Source organism: Rattus norvegicus, chromosome Y, assembly GCF_021556685.1.
Source record: "Rattus norvegicus strain SHRSP/BbbUtx chromosome Y, alternate assembly SHRSP_T2T, whole genome shotgun sequence".
NCBI lineage: Eukaryota > Metazoa > Chordata > Mammalia > Rodentia > Muridae > Rattus > Rattus norvegicus.
Window position 1 is genome coordinate 8,995,352 of NC_141555.1, and position 23,260 is coordinate 9,018,611.

Sequence of the window (23,260 nt, forward strand, 5' to 3'; positions counted from 1 at the left end):
TGCAGAAATCTATCCAAAATTCATATAAAATTGCAGACCAGTACTCTGCAAACTATTCCACAATATTGAAACAGATGGACCACTACCTAATTCCTTTTATGAAGCCACAATTCCTCTTATACCTAAAATACACAAAGACCCAACAAAAAAAAGAACTTTAGACCAATTTCCCTCATGAATATCGATGCAAAAATACCGAGTCCAAGAACATATCAAAACAATCATCCATCATGATCAAGTAGGTTTTATCCCAGGCATGCAGGGATGGTGTTGTATATGGAAACCATCAATGTAATCCATTATATAATCACTCTCAAAGATAAAAACCCAATGATCCATTCATTAGATGCTGATAAAACATTTGACAAAATTCAACACCCCTTCATGATAAAAGTACTGGAAAGAACAGGAACTTAAGGCCCATATCTAAACGTATACAACAAATACATAGCTAACATTAAACTTAGTGGACAGAAACTTAAAGCAATCACACTGACATCAGGTACTAGACAAGGCTGCCCAGTCTCTCACAACTTGTTCATTATAGATCTACACATCTTAGTCAGAACAAGCAGACACTGAAGGAGGTCAAAGGGATATAGATTGGAAAAGAAGAAGTCAAAATAGCATTGTTTGTTGATGATATGATAATATACTTAGTGACCTCAAAAGTACCACCAGAGTATTGCAAAGCCTGATAAATAATTTCAGCAAAGTGGCCAGATATAAAAATAAGTCTTCACAAAAGCTAAACAAGTGGAGAAAGAAACTAGAGATTTGACACCCTTCACAATAGCACCAAATAATGTAAAATATCTCAGCGTGACTTTATCCAAGCAAGTAAAAAATATAAGCATATGAGCAGAACATCAAGTCTCTGAAGAAAGGGAAGGAGATATCAGAAGATGGGAAGATCTCCCATGCTCATGGACTGGCAGGATTAATATAATTAAAATGGTCATTATACCAAAAGAGATCTACAGATTCATCCCAATCCCCATCAAAATTTCAATACAATTCTTCATGTAGTTAGACAGAACAATTCATAAAATCATCTGGAATAACAAAAAACACAGAATAGCTAAAACTATCATCAACAATAAAAGGACTTCCTTGGGAATCACTATCCCTGAACTCAAGCAGTATTGCAGAGCAACATTGATAAAAACTGTATGGCATTGAGACAGAGGTAGCCAAATAAACCAGTGGAATAGAACTGAAGACCCAGAAGTGTACCCATATACCCATGGTCACTTAATTTTTGAGAAAGGAGCCAACACCATCCAATGGAAAAAAAGATAGCATTTGTAGCATATGGTGCTGGTTCAAGTGGAGGTCAGCATGTAGAAAAAGACAAATTGATCCATTCTTACTGCCTTGTAAAAAACCTTAGTACAACTAGATCAAGGACCTCAACATCAAACCTGTGATACACTCAAACTAAGAGAAGAAAATTGGGGAAGCATCTCAAGCACATGGGCACTGGAGAAAATTTCCTGAAGAAAACACCAATGACTTATGCTCTAAGATTAAGAATCGACAAAAGGGATCTCATAAAACTGCAAAGCTTCTGTAAGGCAAAGGACACTGGGGTTAGGACAAAACGGCAACCAACAGATTGGGAAAGGATTTTTAACAATCCTACAACTGATAGAGAGGTTTTATTCAAGATATACAAAGAACTCATGAAGTTAGACTGCATGGGAGAAATAACTCTATTGAAAAATGGGGTTCAGAGCAAAACAAAGAATTCACAGCTGAAGAATATCAAATGGCAGAGAAACACCTAGAGAAATGTTCAACATCTTTAGTCATAAGGGAAATGCAAATCAAAACAAGCCTGAGATTCCACCTAACACCAGTCATAATGGCTAAGATGAAAACTCGGGTGACATAAGATGTTGGTGAGGATGTGGAGAAAGAGGAACACTCCTCCGTTGTTGGTGGGATTGCAGAATGTAACAACCATGTTTGAAATCAAGTCTGGAGGTTCCTCAGAAAATTGGACATTGAACTACCTGAGAATCCAGCCATACCTCTCTTGGGCATATACCCAAAATATGCCCCAACATAAAAAAAGACACATGCTCCACTATGGTCATAGCAGCCTTATTTGTAATAGGCAGAAGCAGGAAAGAGCCCAGATGCCCTTCAACAGAGGAATGGATACAGAAAATGTGGTACGTCTACACAATGGAATATTACTCAGCTATCACAAACAATGACTTTATGAAATTCGTAGGCAAATGGATGGAACTGGAAAATATCATCCTGAGTGAGGTAACCCAATCACATAAAAACATACATGGTATGCACTCATTGATAAGTGGCTATTAGCGCAAGTGCTTGAATTATCCTTGATGCACAGAACACATGAAACTCAAGAGGGATGATCAAAATGTGAATGCTTCACTCCTTCTTTAAAAGGGGAACAAGAATGCCCTTGGCGAATAGGTAGGCAAAATTTAGAACAAAGGGAGAAGGAACACCCATTCAGAGCCTGCCCCACATGTGGCCCATACATATACAGCCACGCAATTAGACAAGATGGATGAAGCAAAGAAGTGCAGGCCGACAGGAGCTGGATGTAAATCTCTCCTGAGAGAGACAGCCACAATACAGCAAATTCATATGCAAATGTCAGCAGTAAACCACTGAACTGAGAACGGGACCTTGTTGAAGGAATCGGAGAAAGATCTGGAAGAGATTGAAGGGTTCGAGACCTCATATGAACAACAATGCCAAGCAACCAGAGCTTCTAGAGACTAAGCCACTTCCCAAAGACTATACATGGACTGACCCTGGGCTCCATCCTCATAGGTAGCAATGAATATCCTAGTAAGAGCACCAGTGGTAGGGGAAGCCATTGGTCCTGCTAAGACTGTACCCCCAGTGAACGTGATTGTTGGGGGGGGAGGGTGATATGGGGGGAGGTTTAGTAGGGAAGACCTTATAGAAGGAGGGGGTGAGGCGTTAGGGTGATGTTGGCTCTGAAACTGGGAACGGGAATAATAATCGAAATGTAAATGAGAAATACTCAAGTTAATAAAGATTAAAAAAAAAGTCTTAATCCCAGTAATGAAATAGACTTGCTAGCAAGACAGAGCAAGCAGGATAAGAGCAACTTCCATGTCATTATATAGGCTTCCATTCGGAAGAATTGCCCACATTGTAGCTGGATTAAATACCTGCATTCAAGGAGTGTTTTTGTATTTCCAGAATTCAGAATACAAGTAGATCATCATATTTCCTTATGTTCTGAGTAATTTGTAAACGAAAATAATAACCAGATTATTACGGTGCCTTGATAAAATAGAATGATCCTACATCCAAATAGAAATGCAATGTATATGTAACCATATCATAGATATACTGATGTGATATAATCATCAATTCTACAATCTCAAACACATTACATATTTAGAATCGTTGGAAATGTGTTCTACATTCTTTTAGTATCTCAAATTTGAAACGAATATGAAAACCATTGGTATTGTCTTAATTGATATTATATTGCATGATGAAGAAATTTATGAAAGAAAACACAAAAATCTATAGAAAAACTTTGTAAACAAAATACAAAGTAATTATTGATTTCAATTATTAATCATTTCTCTACAACTGGTTATGGTTATAAAGACAACCATGTGTAAATACCTTCTTCACTACCCTGTCCTATTTTATTCACCCATAAAAAGCGCCTCATTAGATACCAATATCCATACCTGATGAATTTGCACACTTTGTCATTCTGCATGGTTTGAGTTATTTTCTTTTTACAAGGAGTATGTGGGAAAAGATTTCTTCATCTTTTCCCACATGAAGCTGTATCTGGTTTCTACCTCTTGTCCTGAAAAGTTTTGTGGGAGAGCACACAACTCTTTTCTAGAAAATGAGAATCAAAATGACTTAGCTGACTGCATGTTCTTTACTCTTGTTAAACTGCATTCTTGTTTCCCCTGCATCAGTCAACCATGATGTGTTTTTTTGTTTTTTTTGTTTGTTTTTGTATACATTGTCTTTAAAATGAGACCTGGTAATTTTGCATTTAGATTTTGTCTATTGAAAATGTTTCCCTCCAAGCCTTGGTCATATTGAATGGTATTTCAATTTTCACCCTATAATATTGTGAATTCACAGCATCATCTATTTGAAATACTAACCAGTTTGAGCAACTTATACATTTCATCATTGACTTTGACCTTGATGTGTGGAGATTTCTTCCAAGAGTGCAACCTTAGGCATTCAACCGGGAACCAAGCAAAGAAACTCAACTCAAAGGTTGAGGCCCCTGTGATACCCTGGTCTAAATTTCCTATAGAAATTGCCAGCTATTTAGTCAGTTCCAGAAGCAGTACTGGGTATAGCACCTTCTGTTTGAACTCATAGTGATGGTCAATTTTTGCTGCTGGTAAAAGACATCAAGGTTCCAGTGAGATGTCACCAAATGACCCTTTACCCAAGTGTATGATTGTGTTGTAGCCACCATTAATTTGTCTCCTATATCCATTTATTTGTTCAAGTGTTGTCTATCTCTGTCCTCCTGATCATTCTGTTATTTGTCATTTGAATTGAGAATTATGGATTAAATATAATAAGCAGCTCACTCCTTTGCCATATTATCTTTACTATTACCTGAAGACATAAAAGACAAGGAATCGTGTATGGATTCTATGTTAGAATGGTCTTTTTTTTTTTTGACGTTGAATGGCTGAGTGCAGTGACATAAAACCACTGGAAAACAGATGTATTGCTGGGTGTCATAAGCATTCCTGGACATTCTAATTCGTTTCCTTACATAGATGTATCCTTAGGTGGATAATGACAGGTTCCTCTCTGGCTTGCACATGTTTCCTTAAAATTATATCTGTGATAACTTTAAAAATAACCTACCCCCAAGAAATAACAGGGAACAAACCACTATCCCAAGGTTGCACAGAGATTGACCTATGCTTCTTGCCATCTATGCTGCAGAGGATGGACTTGTCAGGCATCAATGGGAGGTGAGGTCCTTTGTCCTGTCAAGGCTCAATATCTCATAGAAGGGGAATGTCAGGGAATGGAGGTGGGAGGGAGTGGGTGGATAGGTGTATAAGGAGCACCCTCATAGAAAAAGGGGAAGAGGGATAAGATAGTTGGTTCCAGAAGGTGAAACAAGGAAAGGGAGTAACAATTAAAATGTAAATAAAAATAAATAAGTTATATCAGTCTTATAGTAACCAAGCCTCACGTGATAAAACATTAAAAATTCTACACCTCTATTAAGATGAGGAAGAACTAACCTATCCTCTTTCTCTTTAGAATTGGTGACTTCATGCTGTACATCAGCCATGCCCAAGTGTACCCTTTCCTCTTCTTCTCCTGAAATATCCCTTGCATACCTACAGTTGATCCAACTATGCTCCTTGTGGCCTGAACACATGAATATGGCTTAAATCTGTGCAGTTCTGCTATTATTTGCCTCCAGGTAGCCTCAGATCTTTCTCATTTGGGAAAAAAAGATCTGAGTAAGGAGGCCCTGTCCTGAGTTATGATACGTATTTCCTTCAGGACAAGTGACCAATACTACTAGAGCACACAGAAAGCCTCTTACTCTGAGAAAACTCAGACACTCATCTCTATCTTAGAAAATGTTTTTTATGTTCATCAGCACAACGACAATGATTGCCAACAGTTACTGTCCACCCTGTTCATCTCAGAAGAGAGGGACTGAAAAAAGTTGTAAAGTAAAAACGTGCTACTGCATCCATATAAGGATCACTGACTGATAACAATAATTGTATTGAGAGTCCGTTTCCATTCCACACATCTCCCTTAGGATTCTGACCTTGACCAAGGTACTGTGGTGCTGGTCATCTATTTCCAGACTTTCTGACTGGGCTCCACGCTGCAGCTCAGAGGCCAGAAAATCTGTAAAAAGTGAGTTCACACAAGGAACCTCAGAACAACATTCTTTACTAATATAGTTTCTTTTTTTTATTAACTTGAGTATTTCTTATATACATTTCGAGTGTTATTCCCTTTCACGGTTTCCGGGCAAACAACCCCCTCCCCCCTCCCCTTCCTTATGGGTGTTTCCCTCCCTACCCTCCCCCCATTGCCGCCCTCCCCCCCACAGTCTAGTTCACTGATGGTTCAGTCTTAGCAGGACCCAGGGCTTCCCCTTCCACTGGTGCTCTTACTAGGATATTCATTGCTACCTATGGGGTCAGAGTCCAGGGTCAGGCCATGTATAGTCTTTAGGTAGTGGCTTAGTCCCTGGAAGCTCTGGTTGCTTGGCATTGTTGTACTTTTGGGGTCTCGAGCCCCTTCAAGCTCTTCCAGTTCTTTCTCTGATTCCTTCAACGGGGATCCTATTCTCAGTTCAGTGGTTTGCTGCTGGCATTCGCCTCTGTATTTGCTGTATTCTGGCTGTGTCTCTCAAGAGCAATGTACATCCGGCTCCTGTCATTCTGCACATCTTTGCTTCATCCATCTTCTCTAATTGGGTGGCAACATGTGGGGCAGACTCTGAATGGGTGTTCCTCAGTCTCTGTTTTAATCTTTGCCTCTCCCTTCCCTGCCAGGGGTATTCTTTTTCCTCATTTAAAGAAGGAGTGAAACATTCACATTTTGATCATCCGTCTTGAGTTTCGTTTGTTCTAGGGATCTAGGGTAATTCAAGCATTTGGACTAATAGCCACTTATCAATGAGTGCATACCATGTATGTCTTTATGTGTTTGGTATAGCTCACACAGGATGATATTTTCCAGTTCCAACCATTTGCCTACGAATTTCATAAACTCGTTGTTTCTGATAGCTGAGCAATATTCCATTATGTAGATGTACCATATTTTCTGTATCTATTCCTCTGTTGAAGGGCATCTCGGTTCTTTCCAGTTTCTGGCTATTATAAATAAGGCTGCGATGAACATAGTGGAGCACGTGTCTCTTTTATATGTAGAGGCATCTTTTGGATATATGCCCAAGAGAGTTATAGCTGGATCCTCAGGGAGTTCAATGTCCAATTTTCTGAGGAACCTCCAGACTGATTTCCAGAATGGTTGTACCAGTCTGCAATCCCACCAACAATGGAGGAGTGTTCCTTTTTCTCCACATCCTCGCCAGCATCTGCTATCCCCTGAGTTTTTGATCTTAGCCATTCTCACTGGTGTGAGTTGAAATCTCAGGGTTATTTTGATTTGCATTTCCCTTATGACTAAAGATGTTGAACATTTCTTTAGGTGTTTCTCAGCCATTCAGCATTCCTCAGCTGTGAATTCTTTGTTTACCTCTGAACCCCATTTTTTAATAGGGTTATTTGTTTCCCTGCGGTCTAACTTCTTGAGTTCTTTGAATATTTTGGATATAAGGCCTCTATCTGTTGTAGGATTGGGAAAGATCTTTTCCCAATCTGTTGGTTGCCGTTTTGTCCTAACCACAGTGTCCTTTGCCTTCCAGAAGCTTTGCAGTTTTATGAGGTCCCATTTGTCGATTCTTGATCTTAGAGCGTAAGCCATTGGTGTTTTGTTCAGGAAATTTTTTCCAGTGCCCATGTGTTCCAGATGCTTCCCTATTTTTTCTTCTATTAGTTTGAGTGTGTCTGGTTTGATGTGGAGGTCCTTGGTCCACTTGGACTTAAGCTTTGTACAGGGTGATAAGCATGGATCGATCTTCATTCTTCTACATGTTGACCTCCAGTTGAACCAGCACGATTAGCTGAAAATGCTATCTTTTTCCATTTGATGTTTTGGCTCCGTTGTCAAAAATCAAGTGACCATAGGTTTGTGGGTTCATTTCTGGGTCTTCAATTCTATTCCATTGGTTTATCTGTCTGTCTCTGTACCAATACCATGCAGTTTTTATCACTATTGCTCTGCTATACTGCTTGAGTTCAGGGATAGTGATTCACCCTGAAGTCATTCTATTGTTGAGGATAGCTTTAGCTATCCTGGGTTTTTTGTTATTCCAGATGAATTTGCAAATTGTTCTGTCTAACTCTTTGAAGAATTGGATTGGTATTTTGATGGGGATTACATTGAATCTGTAGATTGCTTTTGGTAAAATGTCCAATTTTACTACATTAATCCTGCCAATCGATGAGCATGGGAGATCTTTCCATCTTCTGAGGCCTTCTTCAATTTTTTTCCTCAGTGTCTTCAAGTTCTTATTGTACAGATCTTTTACTTGCTTGGTTAATGTCACATCGGGGTACTTTATATTATTTGGGTCTATTATGAAGGGTGTCGTTTCCCTAATTTCTTTCTCTGCTTGTTTCTCTTTTGTATAGGGGAAGGCAACTGATTTATTTGAGTTAATTATATGCCCAGCCACTTTGCTGAAGTTGTTTATCAGCTTCAGTAGTTCTCTGGTGGAACTTTTGGGATCAATTAAATATACTATCATATCATCTGCAAATAATGATATTTTGACCTCTTCTTTTCTGATCTGTATCCCCTTGATCTCCTTTTGTTGTCTGATTGCTCTGGCTAGAACTTCAAGAACTATATTGAATAAGTAGGGAGAGAGTGTGCAGCCTTGTCTAGTCCCTGATTTTAGTGGGATTTCTTCAAGTTTCTCTCAATTTAGTTTAATGTTAGCAACTGGTTAGCTGTATATGGCTTTTACTATGTTTAGGTATGGGCCTTGAATTCCTATTCTTTCCAGGACTTTTATCATGAAGAGGTGTTGAATTTTGTCAAATGCTTTCTCAGCATCTAATGAAATGATCATGTGGTTTTGTTCTCTCAGTTTGTTTATATAATGGATCACATTGATGGTTTTCCATATATTAAACCATCCCTGCATGCCTGGGATGAAGCCTACTTGATCATGGTAGATGATTGTTTTGATGTGCTATTGAATTCAGTTTGCCAGCATTTTCTTGATTATTTTTGCGTCGATATTCATAAGGGAAATTGGTCTGAAGTTTTCTTTCTTTGTTGTGTCTTTGTGTGGTTTAGGTATAAGAGTAATTGTGGCTTCGTAGAAGGTATTCGGTAGTGATCCATCTGTTTCAATTTTGTGGAATAGTTTGGATAATATTGGTATGAGGTCTTCGATGAAGGTTTGATAGAATTCTGCACTAAACCCATCTGTACCTGGGCTCTTTTTGGTTGGGAAACCTTTAATGACTGCTTGTATTTCCTTAGGAGTTATGGGGTTGTTTAACTGGTTTATCTGTTCCCGATTTAACTTCGGTACCTGGTATCTGTCTAGGAAATTGTCCATTTCCTGAAGATTTTCAAGTTTTGTTCAATATAGGTTTTTATAGTAAGATCTGATGATTTTTTGAATTTCCTCTGAATCTGTAGTTATGTCTCCCTTTTCATTTCTGATTTTGTTAATTTGGACGCACTCTCTGTGTCATCTCGTTAGTCTGGCTAAGGGTTTATCTATCTTGTAGATTTTCTCAAAGAACCAACTTTTGGTTTTGTTGATTCTTTCTATGGTCCTTTTTGTTTCTACTTGGTTGATTTCAGTTCTGAGTTTGATTATTTCCTGCCACCTACTCCTCCTGGGTGTATTTGCTTCTTTTTGTTCTAGAGCTTTTAGGTGTGCTGTCAAGCTGCTGACATATGCTCTTTCCTGTTTCTTTCTGCAGGCACTCAGCGCTATGAGTTTTCCTCTTAGCACAGCTTTCATTGTGTCCCATAAGTTTGGGTATGTTGTACCTTCATTTTCATTAAATTCTAAAAAGTTTTTAATTTCTTTCTTCATTTCTTCCTTGACCAGGTTATCATTGAGTAGAGCATTGTTCAATTTCCACGTATATGTGGGCATTCTTCCCTTATTGTTATTGAAAACCAGTTTTAGGCCGTGGTGGTCCGATAACACTCATGGGATTATTTCTATCTTCCTATACCTGTTGAGGCCCGTTTTTTGACCAATTATACGGTCAATTTTGGAGAAAATACCATGAGGAGCTGAGAAGAAGGTATATCCATTTGATTTAGGATAGAATGTTCTATAAATATCCGTTAAGTCCATTTGGCTCATGACTTCTCTTAGTCTGTCTACATCTCTGTTTAATTTCTGTTTCCATGATCTGTCCATTGATGAGAGTGGGGTGTTGAAATCTCCCACTATTATTGTGTGAGGTGCAATGTGTGTTTTGAGCTTTAGTAAGGTTTCTTTTACGTATGTAGGTGCCCTTGTATTTGGGGCATAGATATTTAGGATTGAGAGTTCATCTTGGTGGATTTTTCCTTTGATGAATATGAAGTGTCCTTCCTTATCTTTTTTGATGACTTTTAGTTGGAAATTGATTTTATTTGATATTAGAATGGCTACTCCAGCTTGCTTCTTCTGACCATTTGCTTGGAAAGTTGTTTTCCAGCCTTTCCCTCTGAGGTAGTGTCTGTCTTTGCCTCTGAGGTGTGTTACCTGTAGGCAGCAGAATGCAGGGTCCTCGTTGCGTATCCAGTTTGTTAATCTATGTCTTTTTATTGGGGAGTTGAGGCCATTGATGTTGAGAGATATTAAGGAATAGTAATTATTGCTTCCCGTTATATTCATATTTGGATGTGAGGTTATGTTTGTGTGCTTTCATTCTCTTTGTTTTGTTGCCAAGACGATTAGTTTCTTGCTTCTTCTAGGGTATACCTTGCCTCCTTATGCTGGGCTTTACCATTTATTATCCTTTGTAGTACTGGATTTGTAGAAAGTTATTGTGTAAATTTGGTTTTGTCATGGAATATCTTGGTTTCTCCATCTATGTTAATTGAGAGTTTTGCCGGATACAGTAACCTGGGCTTGCATTTGTGTTCTCTTAGGGTCTGTATGACATCAGTGCTGGATCTTCTGGCCTTCATAGTTTCTGACGAGAAGTCTGGTGTGATTCTGATAGGTCTGCCTTTATATGTTACTTGACCTTTTTCCCTTACTGCTTTTAATATTCTTTCTTTATTTTGTGCGTTTGTTGTTTTGACAATTATGTGACGGGAGGTGTTTCTTTTCTGGTCCAATCTATTTGGAATTCTGTAGGCTTCTTGTATGTCTCTGGGTATCCCTTTTTTTAGATTAGGGAAGATTTCTTCTATGATTTTGTTGAAGATATTTACTGGTCCTTTGAGCTGGGAGTCTTCACTCTCTTCTATACCTATTATCCTTAAGTTTGATCTTCTCATTGAGTCCTGGATTTCCTGTATGTTTTGGACCAGTAGCTTTTTCCACTTTACATTATCTTTGACAGTTGAGTCAATGATTTCTATGGAATCTTCTGCTCCTGAGATTCTCTCTTCCATCTCTTGTATTCTGTTGGTGAAGCTTGTATCTACAGCTCCTTGTCTCTTCTTTTGGTTTTCTATATCTAGGGTTGTTTCCATGTGTTCTTTCTTGTTTGCTTCTATTTCCATTTTTAATTCCTTCAACTGTTTGATTGTGTTTTCCTGGAATTCTTTCAGGGATTTTTTTATCTCCTCTCTATGGGCTTCTACTTGTTTATGTATGTTTTCCTGGAATTCTTTCAGGGATTTTTGCGATTCCTTTCTGTAGGCTTCTACTTGTTTATTAATGTTTTCCTTTGTTTCTCTAAGGGAGTTCTTCACGTCTTTCTTGAAGTCCTCCAGCATCATGATCAAATATGAGTTTGAAACTAGATCTTGCTTTTCTGGTGTGTTTGGATATTCCATGTTTGTTTTGGTGGGAGAATTGGGCTCCGTTGATGCCATGTAGTCTTGGTTTCTGTTGCTTCGGTTCCTGAGCTTGCCTCTCGCCATCAGATTATCTCTAGTGTTACTTTGTTCTGCTATTTCTGACAGTGGCTAGACTGTCCTATAAGCCTGTGTGTCAGGAGTGCTATAGACCTGTTTTCCTCTCTTTCAGTCAGTTATGGGGACAGAATGTTCTGCTTTCGGGCATGTAGTTTTTCCTCTCTACAGATCTTCAGCTGTTCCTGTGGGCCTGTGTCTTGAGTTCACCAGGCAGGTCACTTGCTGCAGAAAAGTTGGTCTTTCCTGTGGTCCTGAGGCTTAAGTTCGCTAGTGGGGTGCTGCCCACTGGCTCTCTGTGGGCTCTCACCAGGAAGATCTGCACTGCCCTTTCCGGGAGCTTCACTGCATCAGGGTTCCAGATGGCCTTTTGTGTTTTCCTCTGGTTTCCTAGATGTATGTGCAGAGAGCAGTCTCTTCTGGTTTCCCAGGCTTGTCTGCCTCTCTGAATGTTTAGCTCTCCCTCCCACGGGATTTGGGTGCAGAGAACTGTTTATCCAGTCTGTTTCCTTCTAGTTCCGGTGGTGTCTCAGGCAGGGGTCCTCCAGGGCCCTCCCCCATGGGATCCCAAAGGCCTTATACAGTTTCCTCTTGGGCCAGGGATGTGGGCAGTGGTGGGCAGTGTTGGTGGTCTCTTCCGCTCTTCAGCCTCAGGAGTGCCCACCTGACCAGGCGGTTGGGTCCCTCTCTCACGGGGTCTGGGAGCAGAGAGCTGCTGCAGGCTGGAATCCGCGGGTGTGGGACTTCCGGTAAACACAGGACATGCTCAGTCCTATAGGAATTCTGCCTCCGTGTGCCCCGAGCTCACCAGGCAGCTTTCTTGCAGCAGAAAAGTTGGTCTTACCTGTGGTCCTGAGGCTCAAGTTTGCTCGCAGGGTGCTGCCCATGGGCTCTCTGCGGCAGCAGCAACCAGGAAGATCTGTGCCGCCCCTTCTGGGAGCTTCAGTGCACCAGGGTTCCAGATGGCCTTTGGTGTTTTCCTCTGGTGTCCGAGATGTGTGTGCAGAGAGCAGTCTCTTCTGGTTTCCCAGGCTTGTCTGCCTCTCTGAAGGTTTAGCTCTCCCTCCCACGGAATTTGGGTGCAGAGAACTGTTTATCCGGTCTGTTTCCTTCAGGTTCCGGAGGTGTCTCAGGCAGGGTTCCTGCCTCTCCTGGGCCCTCCCACACGGGAGCCCAGAGGCCTTATACATTTTCCTCTTGGGCCAGGGATGTGGGCAGGGGTGGGCAGTGTTGGTGGTCTCTTCTGCTCTGCAGCCTCATGAGTGCCCACCTGACCAGGTAGTTGGTTCTCTCTCTCACGGGGTCTGGTAGCAGAGAGCTGCTGCAGGCCGGGATCCTCGGGTCCCTAACATAGTTTCTACAGACTTAACACATAGCTACACCAATAGTCCCAGAGGTCCTGGACATAGGCAGATGTTCAAAAGTGCTTTTGTCATTCAGTTGGCACCAGATATTTGATGTAAAAAGATGAAAGGTATGTGCAGGTATGGATGAGTCTCAGGGGTTAGTGGTAGCTTAAAGTAAGTGGGAAAATAGAGATTTGATTGAGAACCAGGAGCACAGGAGACTTACCAAGGCCATTAGTGGTAATCCGAACAGTAAATATGAACGATAAATTAGTTTTGTGAAGCAAACAATAAAAGGGCCATGAGACTACCAAGCAACCATTGGAGAAAGACAAACATGCCTCCTGCAAATAAAGTCTACATTAAAATAATAAGTCCTGTAACTGGAAGTAAAATGTAAATTGAGTACTACAGTTAGAAGAGTAATGGTGCCCAGGCTACTATACTTCAGGAGCCTACGGTCAAACTTACAATTGTGGAAAAGCATTTGAGTTCTTACTGGTCATTGGATTGACATATTCAGTCCTCAATAATCTACTATGACAATTACCTGATCAGAAGATAACATTCAAAGTAGCAAAAGGAAAACTCCCTTAATGTCTCTGAAACTGCAACATTCCATTAACATTGGCAAGGGGATAGTAAATCACCTATTATTGATCATGGTAGATTGTCTCCACTTCTTCCTGTTCCCTTCTGGCAATGAGACCTCTTGCATAAACTGAAAGCAACCATCATCATCATATATTCTAATAATGAGACAGAGTTAGACTTCCAGACACTAGCAAAGAAAACAGTGTTTAATAAAAGAATATCTCCTTTGTGAAAGTCCTTCTCCGTATACAAAAGATATTTGGACTATCTTTCAGATTTGTAGGAAGAATCATAGGTGTATTGACAGAAACTATCCTCCCAGGCCTGGTCCTAAAACAAAATCCCATAATTGTTCAACTGACCTACTCATTTGTGCTCATGCAGATTAAATAATCCACAGTCTGGAAGCAAAGGGAGAGTTACAGACTATAATACCCAGCTGAAAGTGGTGGGAATCCTGATATCCTGCCAGTCTCACTGGAGGATGTTGTCATTACCTGAGAAGAAACTGGGACCATTAATTATGTAAAATCATCTGAGATCTGAGGGACTTGCATTAAAGTGTAGAGGCTACTTTCCCTATAGTTCCTATCTCATATACACTCAGAAATCTGAACCCTCCAGGGAAAATATGTAGATTGTCTTGTACTTGAAAGATGTATTATTCAGGTTCCCTTTGGCAAAGGAGATAAAATTCAATTCTGAATGACAGTTACAGAGGGATGTAAAAGTTGGCAAATAATTTAGACCCTTTTCATTCAAGGATTTGAAAATTCTCCAGTCGTGTCTATGGCTGGGCTCAGAAGTTTCCCAGGTCGACACTCTTTCAAGATATAGATAACCTCCTCCTCTCTCCTGAAACTCAAAATAATTGAACAAGGGAAACTAAGACACTGGTCCAAGAGTTATAATCACTGAGCTAGCAAGGGTGAGGTAGGAAAGTTCACATTTTTATATTAAGAGGACACCAATCTTGGCAAAAATCTGGGGAGGCAAAAGAAACCTGTATCAGAGAATGGTTGTTTTTATCCCACTAGTCCCATCTCCAAAGGTTACGAGACAGGTTTTAGAGATTCTTGGTGTGGGGAGGTATTGCTCTGCCTGGATACCATGGTTTTGGAGAAATAGCAAAGCCTCAATACCCCATAACACATGAGCGTACTAGGACGAACCTGCATAGACAGATGGTAAGTAGTTTGAGACTTGATAGTTTATTTTTTGCAACCCAACATTTCAAGGTTCCTCAGAATGTTTTTATCTGTTTGTCTATTAAACAGATTAAAACATACTGCATGAGGGATTTACAAAAACACTTTAGGGCTGTGAAAGCACCTTGTAGTGCACCTGTCCAAACAACTGGACCCTGTAGCCTCAGGATGGATCATTTGTCTAAAGGCTACGTTACCTGCCCCTATTCTTGAAAGAAGCAGAGAAGTTAATTCTGTGTCACCATTTTATACTCCTATCATTCCAGAGATAGGAAGCCATTCTACAAGGAACACCACAACCAGGCTTCTTTTTTTTTTTTTTTTTTTTTTTTTTTTTAGTCTTTATTAACTTGAGTATTTCTTATTTACATTTCGATTGTTATTCCACTTCCCAGTTTCCAGCGTAATATCATCCTAACACTTCCCCCTCCCTTTCTATATTTGTGATCCCCTCCCCATCCTACCCCCATTACCGCCCTCCCCCCAACAATCACCTTCACTGGGGGTTCAGTCTTGGCAGGACCAAGGGCCTCCCCTTCAACTGGTGCTCTTATTAGGCTATGCATTGCTAAGTATGAGGTTGGAGCCGAGGGTCAGTCCATGTATAGTCTTTGGGTAGTGGCTTAGTCCCTGGAAGCTCTGGTTGGTTGGCATTGTTTCTCATATGGGGTCTTGAGCCCCTTCAAGCTCTTTCAGTCCTTTCTCTGATTACTTCAATGGGGGTCCTGTTCTCAGTTCAGTGATTTCTGCTGGCATTCGCCTATATATTTGCTCTCTTCTGGAAGTGTCTCTCAGGAGAGATCTACATCCGGTTCCTGTCGACCAGCACTTCTTTGGTGCTTCATTCATCTTATCTGGTTTGGTGCCTGTGTGAGTATTGGCCACATGTGGGACAGGCACTGAATGGGTCTTCCTTTTGCCTCTGTTGTAAACTTTGCCTCTTTATTCCCTCCCAGGTGTATTCTTGAGAACCTGACTTCTATATGTCCCTTTTGCAGTCTTACAGATACTATTACTGGACCATCCTGGAGTGTAGTTGGAAAAACCCACTAGACATAAATCCTGTTACCCTGTTGTGTGGTGTAGGCCCTCAGATGCTCTTCCCTGACTCTCCTGAGGTAACAACAATGGTCCAATTTATGTGGACCGACCTAATGTTCTACTGCCAAACACCATCCCATGAAAGACACTAATGCAATAGTCAACACAGTTTGGAGTATTTTCATTAAACATGGAGCGAGTTACCAAGGAGCTTCAAAATTTACATTAATAGAAATTATTTTCACACATGACTTAGAACCAAGTACGTAGGCCCAGAGAACACAACTGATTTATCAGTCTGACTCAGGAGGACAAATGGGGAAAAGGGAAGCCTGTCATCTTGTACATGGACAGACATAATACTTTGGATACTCCACATGTCTATGGTATAATATGGAGACAAAATTGTCCTTGTAACTGAGGAAAGGACATTAAGAACATAGAGAAAGCCTTGGCTCTTTGAGAGGATATTTGGATTCCCCTATGATTTTCTAGGCTTCACTGCTATGGATATCAAAATGATGTCTGCCGTGAGACTAAAGTTAACAAAATCACTGACCTAGGTGCCCAACAAGTGTCCCTAAGTCCAGTGATCCTACTGACCTCCTAGTGACATACCTAACCCACTGCTACCTGAAACTTCATTATATAAATATTATGTGAGTATGAAAAGCATCAGATGGATACCTTGAAGCCACAGGTTGATACTGAACAACAGAAGGAAAGATGATTCTTTAAGAAACAATTTGCAGTTTTCTGATAACTCAGCTTTACCAGGCTACCTGTCCTGGGTCCACATACCTCTATGAATTGCAAGCACCAATGTATGTTATACCTAGCTACATTGTACAGCATGTCAGCAGATGTCTAAGCCAGACATCAGGTTTATACTTATATAAATACAAGACAGAGTTCATTTGACAGAAGTATTCCATATGACTGGCCAACACTATGATTAATTATGGGAACCTAATTTTACTGACATATAGACTGCTAGGATAAAATAAAAGTATATGCCTTTTTTTGATACCTTTTCTGGGTGAGTAGAAGGCTCTCCAGCAGACAGAAACTGGTGAAAGAGAAACTAAAAAGCTCTGCTAGGAACTTTTCCCCTAATTTTCTCTCTCACTGGGAATGCTCTCATGAAATAGCACAGCTTATATAGCCAAAACCTCTGAATTAATAGTCAAAGTTTTATAAATAGTGTGCAATCTTTGTGGTGAATATGTAACTCAGAATTCTGGGCAGGTGGACACGATGAACAAGGCATTAAAAAAAAAAACACTATGGAAATTCCCAGTAGTGTCCAGGGAAGTATTGAAAGACTGTTATTTTTTTATTTGGCCTGCTGAATTCCTTGAGGGAGGGATTCATCCATATAATAGTATGCTTAGAATACACCCCACATTGCTTCCAATGCACAGAGATTAGCAGCTATAAGAACTTTTCAACCATTTCTTTCTTCAAATCCTAGTCCCCTGGTTTTCCATAAAATCTATTATTTTTCCTATCAGAGAACGGCACTGAACCTCTAAATCCACTAACGATAACCCATTGTTTGGGCCAAGTGGTAGTGAAGATGCATGAGTCAGGAGATATGTGATGATTTTTCCAGTCCTACAGCTATGGGCTTAGATGGGATTCTATAATGGATTCTGTGCAACTAGGTCAAGAATGTAGTATTGACATAGACAATGCCAAATAAATTCCCTCCTGTTCTTATGAACCTATTGAAGTTGAGGTTTCACTGGTCCTCAAGACATTCCTCTCCCTGCACATCCTCCTGAATTTTATGTTTTTCCTGAAGAAAGAATAATGGTAAAACATCCAAAACTCTCAAGTCTTGCCCTGGGTACACAGAAAGGTAAATATAAGAGAACTGATATCTAATAGGACTACAGAACCACATTGTATAGTCCATGTTGTCCTTTGCTTTACTGATGTCTATTTATCATTTGAAGTAGGCTGACAATATTCTTACTGTTGCATTCACTCTATAGCTGGGCCCCCTTTGTTGCCACAATCATTGCAAAAAATGTAATGGGAATTCAGAATTTTTAAGTACACGTTCAGGAATATATATAAAGTCCCCTGTCAAGAAATGCAAAATAAGAAAAGGAAATACAATATTGATTCAATTAATGGTCTGTTTGGAATATAATGGAGGAAATACAATATTAATTCAATTAATGGTCTGTTTGGAATATAATGGCCTTTGGGAAACAGAGAAAACCTCGCACATTTAACTGTATGTCACAAGATTAGATCTGGGAATAGAATTATTCTCCAGAAGTATTTTCTTCACTACATACTCCTAGATCTTTTCTATACATGCCAAGCCCCTGACTAATTTTCTCCATTCAGAGCATGAAACCATTAATGAAGCAAAGAGAAGTCTCTAGATTTATAAGGATGTAGGTCATAAAGGTTTCCACTGTGTCAAGGGAGACACATTAGGAAGGGCACCCTCAAATCTGGTCAATGTAAGGGAAGAAGTTCAGCAGATAGGCTATGGGAATTCTCAGTGACATCATCATTAGGTCCGCCCTGAAAAATCTATTGTAACCTGGGGAATCCTAGCCTCTGTCATGTCAAAAGTGTTGTGACAGCAACTACCTCTTAGATATACCTTCAGTACCTCTAGGGTTTACTAACTGTCCCCTAATTCAGAGTAAACAGCCATTTGGGAGTGATAACAAGAGGATAAAGACATCACAGAAGGGGATAAGGAAGCTGGCCTTCGGTCTTGGTATAAAAAAAGGAAGAAATATGTCATCCATGGGAAAGCTTAGTGAGTCATGGATAGGAGTTGAAGGGGTTCACTGAAGAAGGCCTTGATCTAAGCCTTCCACCTGTGGGAATAAGGACCTGTGAGCCTCTCATAAGCATCTGGACTTCCCTGCTTGTTATGGTTCCTGGAAGTCAGAGAGTTTATATCATTAATTTATTTATTCCAAAAACCAGTAGTTATCTGAGAGTTCATGGCTTTTACTCTTTCTGTCCAGAAGAGAAAGGTCCTAAGGAAGAAGGGAAAGAAAAGTATTGTGTCCTCAGCTCAGAGTAAACTCCTCGATGCTTTGGATTCCTATGGTGCAGTTTGTGTCTGACACTTATATCTGGGAGAGAGAAGTGCTACCAAGTTGAGACTTCATCATCACAGTATTTTCACTAGTATTACTCTAACTACCATTCCCTGACAGTGACCTTTTATATGTCTGAGTCAATAGGTTAGATTACCTGACAGTTTTCTTTTCTTTAATTCTTTCATTTTTTTTATTTTTTAGCAAATTTTATTTCTTTTACAAATGGATATTTCTATATTTACATTTCAAATGCTATTTCCTTTCCCAGTTTTCTGTCCATAAGAGCCCTAACTGGTACCCTTAACTTTCTTCTATAACCCCTCTTACTGCACCTTGTTATTCCCTTGAACTGGGAGTCAAACCTAGGTTGGACCGGGAACTTCTCCTTCCATTTGTGCCATTTGAGGCCATCCTCTGCTACATATGCAGTTGGAGCCATAGGTCTATGCATGTACAGTCCTTGAATATTGACTTAGTAACAGAAAGCTCTGGTTCATTCCCATTGCTATTCTTATGGGGATGAAAGTACCTTCATATCTTGAAATCTTTTTTAAAATCTAAAACAAGAGATATATTTTCAGTTCACTGGTGTGCCACTAGCAGTCACTTCTGTATTTGACATGCTCTAGCTGTGTCTCTCAGGAAGTATCCGTATCCGGATATTGGCAGCATGAACTTCTTAGTTTCATCAATCTTATCTAGTTTTGGTGGCTGGTATATATATATATATATATATATATATATATATATATATATATATATATATATATATATATATAATTTCCATGTGTATGGAATGCTCTGCATGTGATTCCTTCAGTTTCTACTCTAAATTCATAGATATTTTTGTTCCTCGTTTTAAAAAGGAGCAAAGCATGCACATCTTGTGTGTCCTTCTTAGTCTTCCAGTTGTCTGTGGTCTGCATCTTGGGTAATTAGATCTTTTGTGCTAAGATCCACTTTCAGTAATTTCATACCAGGTATGTTTTTCTGTGATTGGGTTACCTCAGTCAGTATTATATTTTCTAGTTCAATCCATTTGTCTATGATACCTTGAAATCATTGCTTTTGATAGTCGAATAGTACAACATTGAGCAGATGTACCACATTTTCTCTATCCATTCCTTTGATGAATGTCATTAGGTTTCCTTCAAATTCCTGGTATCATTAATAAATCTGCTATTGATGGAGTTAAAATAAAAACTTCATAAAAGCTACAAAAGTACAGCAGGTTAGGGGACAGGACAGAACGGGCCTGAGACATGCCCAGCCAAGCTTAAAAACAAGGTCAAGAGATTTTTCCAGGAACTAGCAGCCACCATCTCAGCTGAGTCATGGGCCATCCAGATGGGCAACTCCCTGCTCTACTATAGGTAATAGTTACCAAACTCCCTGCTCTGCAAATAAAGATAAGACACTCTCCTACATTGTGAACACTCCAACCCGCATTTAGTGCTTGTTGATGAGACCTTCCTTGTAACCATTTCCCTTGCTGATATATAAATTAACCAATCAAGTATAACCACACTGAATCCCCTTGTCTTCCCCTATAAAAAGCCTTAAATTTCGAGTATTGTGGTCAACTCCTCTGCCTCCTGTGTGAGATACGTGCCGTCAGAGCTCTGATATTAAACTGCCTCAGGTGCTTTACATCAAAAGCCGATCTCTAGTGTTTCTTGGGGGAGTACCATATTGCAACTGGAGTGGGGTCTCCTGTTAGAGGGTCCTCCACTATGAACATAGTTGAGCATGTGTCTTTATTGCATGTTGGAGCATCTTTTGGGTATATGCCCAGGTTAGGTATATCTGGGTCCTAAGTTAGTGCAATTTCCAATTTTCTGAGGAATCTCTAGACTGATTTCCAGAGTGGTTGAACCAGTTTGTAATGCCACCAACAAAGAAGAAACTTTCCTCTTTCTTGACATCCTAATCAACATCTGCTGTCTCCTGAGTTTTTTATTTCAGCCATTCTTGCATGTGTGAGTTGGAATCTGAGTGTTGTTTTCATTACATTTCCTTGATGACTAAGTATGATGAACATTTCTTTAGATGCTTCTCAGATATTTGATTTTCCTCAGTTGAGAATTCTTTGTTCATTTCTGGGACCAAAATTTAATAGGATTATTTGTCTCTCTGAAGTTTAATTTCTTGAGTTCTTTGTCTGTATTGGATTATAGACCTCTGTCAGGTGTAGGATTTGTATAGACATTTTTTCCAATCTGTTGGATGTTTTGTCCTAATGACAGTGTCCTTTGGCAGGCAGTTTTCTACTACAGTTAATAAACAAGAAAAGTGACTGGCACCTTCCTGATTTCCCTACGTTTCCTGTACAGTACTTGGGGGAACTAAACAACCATGTTCTATCCCTGCAAGGAATGTCTATCTACAGTCATGGATCTAGAGAGACCTATCAGTGATTCTGGTGATCTTCCCAGCAACTGTATGCTGATGGGGTTTGTAGTTTTCATCCTGGCTTCTGTAACTACAGGCTGTGGTGTTGTGAAGCCTAAATACACCATGTGCAGCTGAGAATAGGCCTGAGGAGACTGACTCCTTGGATTTCTGAAGCATTGCTAAGAGATCCAGAGGAAATCAGCCACCCCTGCTCAACAGAGCTCTGGGAATACTGACACTGTTGCTTCATCTCTATATGAAGCTAAGTCAAAAGTTCACCTGTCAGGTATGTTCTTGAATATCCTTCAGTGTGCTAGCATTGGAGTTCAATGAAATATGATGCAGGAGAGATGTGTGAAACACATGAACTCTTCCATTAGAGATCAGAGAGATGAGCTAGTCACATTCAATTGACTATGATGCTTCTGGTCTTTGGCTTGGACCATGCAGATCTACTGTCTCGTACTTCATTGTTCATGTGGCCAAGTTGTGGGGAAAGCACCACTCACAATTTTTCCCCATCCTTCATCCTATGGTCTTAGATTTTAGTGCAACCCTCCACGTCTTATATTATAAATTGACTGTCCTAAATTTCTTCATCATGCACATCTCTATTATCCCTACACTCTGTGTGTTTGTGTGTATGTGTGTGTTTGTGTGTCTATGTGTGTCTATGTGTGTGTGTGTCTGTGTGTGTGTGTGTCTGTGTGTGTGTGTGTGCTTAAACAGTTAGTTTTATACAAGTTTACAGAAACCTTGTCACTGAAAAAAGTCTATGTAAGAAAACTATAAACTGTGCATTGGGCAGAAGGCAAATGCTCTCCGAAAACATGACATCCTAGAAAGAGTAGTATAATCAGAAATAAGAGAATAAACTTGAAATTAAAACTATGAGGAAATATCGTGGCATTACTGCATTATCATTGTGAACTGTGACATTGTTCTCTTTGTTCTGTGGCCAGACATGAGGTCTCTGAGGCCAACTTGCATCCTGTGGATCTGAGAATAAAATGAAGGAGGCTGTCAACTTGGTCACATGAAGAATGTGAAAGGAGTGAGAAGGCAGTAGCAGGCCATTGTGACACTGCCCTCCCAGTGGAAATATGGAAGTATTGACAACACAGAGTGGGGTCTCATGTCTGAACTTTGACACCCAGCTAGCAAAGTTTATCCTGTCAGTTCACTCCCTGACTACCATGACAAGTCAAGTGTAGGCTCAGATGAAGCACCGTTGAAGAGAGATTCTGACCCTTTTGAGCTGTATCTCAAGGTATGTGGAAGACCATTCACCCTCCTGTGACATGGGAGATCAGTGTAATAAGAGACAGACAGAGGAGAAAAATCAGTGTTTGTTTTTCTGGACCATCATAACTGCATTATCCAGGCTAACTATTTGCTCATGGAAGTCTAGTGTCTCACATTGGTATAGGCCAAACTGTATGGAGTCTCAATAGCACAACTGACCCCAGGCTTCTTTCTGAGTTTCTAGAATTTACAAGCAGTCCTATATAATTTGTCTTCTAGATTCACAAATTCTTTTATGACTTCATATTCACAAGGCATATACTTTCATTTTCTCTCGCTGTATGCATTTTTCTCTGTCTCTCTGTCTCATCTCTCTCTCTGTTTGTCTACACCTCTGTCCTATCTTTCCTCTTTCCTACAACAGTCCTTACAAATGGTAACATATTTCATGCCAGTTTATCCACTTGCTTCTCTCATAAACCCCAGTGTGATCTGAACTTGGTGTCCTCTGGAGAAGCAGAATTAGAAATATAGTTGACATCCAACTCTACTAGACTATAACTTAAACAATTGAGAAGATGCAGAATATTCAGCAATTCACCACAAGACTAGGACCCACGGAGCATGTATAGAAGGAAAATTTGCAGAGATCCAAGAA